Here is a 4,395-nt window from a genome sequence, read left to right on the forward strand (position 1 = left end):
GAGAGAAAGGCTTCGAGGTTGTCGAAGTAAACAGGGAAGTGAGAAGTTGTGGTGGTTTTAAACGAGATGGGATCCACTTCAATTACAGGCTAGCACGAGAAGTGGGCTGGCGACTTGGGGGTCGCGCTGTTGCTTTTTTAGGGGGCCCGCGGGCGCTCGGGAGGTCAGAGTAGGTAGTAATAAAGAAGGTCCCCTAGGGGAACAGCAGAAGAGCATCGCCGTCGATAAGAGGAAAAGGAGGAAAGCAAGAACAAGAGCTAGCCATGCAATAGGCTACATAAACATGCAGGGCGGCAGAAGAAAGGAAAAGTGGGCAGAGATTGAGGAGCAGTTACATAGAGAACAAATAGGGGTATATGCGGTTACAGAAACGCACCTTAGAGACTCAGAAGAGCCGCCACTTATTGAGAATTATGTATGGGAAGGGTGCAACAGAACTAAGTCGGAAAGAAAGGGAGGGGGAGTCGGAATGCTCATCCATCAGGGAGCCAAATGGAAAAGAGTAAATTCACTATGTCAAGAGCATCTTTGGTTATCAGGTACAATGAGTGGGAAAGAAACTTGGCTTGGAGTTACGTATTTGTGGACCGGAATAAATTGCACAGAGAAGAATAAAGAATTAGTAGAATGCATAAGCGCTGATATTAGGGGTTTCGGGAATGGTGCTGAGATAGTCCTATTAGGTGACATGAATGCCCACATAGAGGATTTAGACGGCTATACCGACAATAACGGGAAGTTAATGCTAGACCTTTGCGAGCAACATAACCTCGTGATCGTGAATACAGGGCCTAAGTGTGAAGGACAGATCACGTGGGAAGTGGGAAACCGGCAATCGACCATTGATTACTGTCTGATGACAGAAGGAATTCAGGATAAGTTGAGAGAAATGGTCATCGATGAGGAAGGGTTTAGCAGCATAGGGAGTGACCATAAACGCATCATTTTGAAAATGGGATATGTAGTTGGGAAAGAGAGCAACGAAAGCAAAATGGCCAGCCCAAATTTGAACGCTGAACAAATAGCAAATATAGTCACTAGAGTGGAGGAAGAAATTGGCAAGTCGCCAAGTAAGGGGTGGGAATATGGTGAGCTTCTAAGCGTAGTAACGACAGAAATACGGAAAGAGAAACAACACGTTCATTGGAAAGGAAAAAAGAAACCGAAAAGCTGGTGGAACAAGGAGATACGAGAAGCGATCGCCGAAAGACAGAAAGCATCTCGAGAGCACAGGCAGGCAAAGAAGGCGCAGTTGCCACAGGATGAAGTAACCGGTAAATGGGAAATATACCGGGAGAAAAAGTCTATGGTTCAAATACTGGTGCAAGCAAAATTAAAAGGTGAAAGTGAGAGTTGGTTGTCAGAAATACGTGAGAAAAAGAAGGCCGCACCTAGAATATTTTGGAATCACATAAAATTATTAGGCAGGAAATCAACAACAATACAACAACATATCCTAGACGAAGATGAAAACAGACTGGAAGGAGAAGCAGCAATAAATTACATCCAAAAAGTAACAGCCGAATCTTTCCAAGGCAAGGACGAGGTTGTATTTGAAGAGAAAAAGAGCATGAAAGAGACCCAAAGGGGAAAGGAGCTAGTGCTTACAAATTTAAACTGGAAGAAAGCGGAAGAGAAAATTCCTAAGCGCACAGCCACAGGGCTAGACGAGGTTCCCGTTAGGCTGATAAATGAACTGGGACCAAAAAGTAAGGAAGCTCTCGTGAAAGCAGTGGAAAAAACTTTAAAAGATAGACGAATACCAGACAGTTGGCGACAAAGTAGAATGAATTTAATTTATAAAGGTAAGGGGGAGAAAGACAGAATTCACTCGTATAGACCGTTGACCATTACATCGGTAATATACAGGCTAGCAATGCAGGCAATCAAATTAAAGCTTCAAGCATGGGCAGAAAATAATGACATTTTGGGAGAGCTTCAGAATGGCTTTAGAATAGGTAGGCGTTTGGATGACAACTTGTTTGTTCTTACTCAGTGTATTGAAATATCAAAAGCAGAAAGCAGACCGTTGTATGTGGCCTTTTTGGACATTACAGGAGCATACGACAACGTAGACCGCAGCATTTTGTGGGATATTCTGGAAGGGGAAGGCTTAGGTAACGATTGTATACAGCTTTTGAGAGAGATTTACCTAGAAAATACTGTTTGCGTTGAATGGGAAGGGATGAGGAGCGCGGAGAAAGTTCATATCAACAAGGGACTGAGGCAGGGGTGCCCTTTATCCCCGCTGCTGTTTATGATGTACATGGTGAGGATGGAGAGGGCGCTAGAAGGCAGTAATATCGGGTTTAATCTCTCATACAAACAGGCAGGTACAGTAATAGAGCAGCAACTCCCAGGTTTATTTTATGCGGACGACATTGTGTTGCTCGCAAACAAGCAAAGTGATTTGCAACGTCTGGCTAATATCTGTGGACAGGAAGGCAACAATTTAGGTTTGAAATTTAGTGTTAGAAAATCAGGTGTTATTGTATTCAATGAAAACAGTGAACAGACAGTGGAGATACAGGGCCAAGAAATACCTCGGGTAACAGAATATAAATACCTTGGTATATGGATAAACGAAGGCAACGGATATATGGAAACACAGGAAAAAACCATAACAGTCAAGGGGAAGAGAAATGCAGCCATAATGAAGCACAGAGCGCTATGGGGATACAATAGGTACGAGGTCCTTCGAGGTATGTGGAAAGGGGTAATGGTTCCAGGACTTACTTTTGCAAATGCGGTTGTTTGCTTTAAATCAGGGGTACAATCAGGACTCGACGGGAACCAAAGGTCAGTGGGTCGCCTCGCATTGGGCGCTCACGGGAAGACTACAAATGAAGCTGTGCAAGGGGATATGGGCTGGACTAGTTTTGAAATGAGGGAAGCTCGCAGTAAAATTGAGTATGAAGAACGGCTGAGGAATATGGAGGAAAGTAAATGGGCTGGGAGAGTGTTCAGGTATCTGTACAGGCAAAACATTGATTCACAGTGGAGGAAAAGAACTAGGAAGCTTACCAGCAAGTATGCGGCCTGTGGGGTGGGCATCACAGCAACAAAGAAGGTCAAGCGGAAAGTCAGAGAGGCTGAATTAATCTCATGGGTGGCGGCAATGGAAAAGAAACCTGCCATGAGTAACTACTTAAGGGGAAAAAACGAAATTAGGAAAGAAACCATTTATGATAACTCAAAGGGAAGCTCATTACTTTTCGAAGCGAGATCGGGATGCCTTAGAACACGCACGTATAAAGCGAGATATAAGAAGGAAGAAGAAGCATGTGCTTGCTGCGGTAAAGCTAGGGAAACGACGGAGCATATTTTATTAGAATGTGAAGACATCTATCCAGCGGTCGATTTAGGCACCACTGGCCTCCTTGAAGCCCTTGGGTTCAGCGGGAGCAGTGGAAAAGCAAACAGGTCCGCAATAGACATCAGTAAGAGGCGATTGGAGGATTGGTGGAAGAAAAGTAGGGAAACGACAAAGGACGGAGACGTACAAAAGCACAGTTCGCGATAGGGTATCAGAAAATTTGGACGTGGTAGTTCATAGTGTGTTTTTTTTTTCTCATGGGTTAACCTAGGTAGGATATTAGGCAGCATAGTAGCAAGAGCTTGGTGGCGCAAGCCACCGCCCCGTTCCAAAGGGGACGCTCATAACATCCATCCATCCATCCTTCAATGTTAAAACAAATTATTTTGTTATTATTGCTCCATGTTATGGTTGGCATTAGATATGTTAGATAGCAACGGGAGCAAGTATTAAGCAGTCGTATAGATAATATAAACATCAACGCATGAAGTATTAAAGAGAAAAACACTACCCCTTGCTGAGATTCGAACCCAGGTCTTTCGCACCTCGGCACCACTTGGCACCACGCCGCGTGAGTGCTACCGATCGCAGCGCCCCTAGCGGCGTTGCGGTCGTTTGGCTTCATCAACGTTTTCTATAATATACTAGGATTTATAGGAGGCGTTGGCTTCACTTTGAATGCATTGAAAGAGCAGCCGTTCCGGACACTCTCCATGTTCTAGCACACTCTACCAGTCATAGAGTTTCCTACAAAAATTTTTGTAGGAAACTCTATGCTACCAGTGGGCTGCTGCTTATCGCACGTCAGTGAGGTCTCAAAACCTTTATTCAACTGATAAAGCACAGGCTTTAATAACGTAAGTTTAATAAAACAATTGTCTGTTTATTTTGCAAAAAGTTACATGTTAACTATGTTTGACGGTTATTATGTGTGCATTTATAAATCAAATATTGAGCCATGTTGAGCGCCCTTAGCAGAAAACACGGAGAGAAAAGGTACAAACTAAAATATGTAGCCGAATTATAGTAGCTCCACTTACGCGCTATGCTGGAACGCGCCGCAGTTGATTTTTCGCCCT

The sequence above is a fragment of the Dermacentor albipictus genome, chromosome 5 (genome assembly GCF_038994185.2).
Source record: "Dermacentor albipictus isolate Rhodes 1998 colony chromosome 5, USDA_Dalb.pri_finalv2, whole genome shotgun sequence".
Lineage (NCBI taxonomy): Eukaryota > Metazoa > Arthropoda > Arachnida > Ixodida > Ixodidae > Dermacentor > Dermacentor albipictus.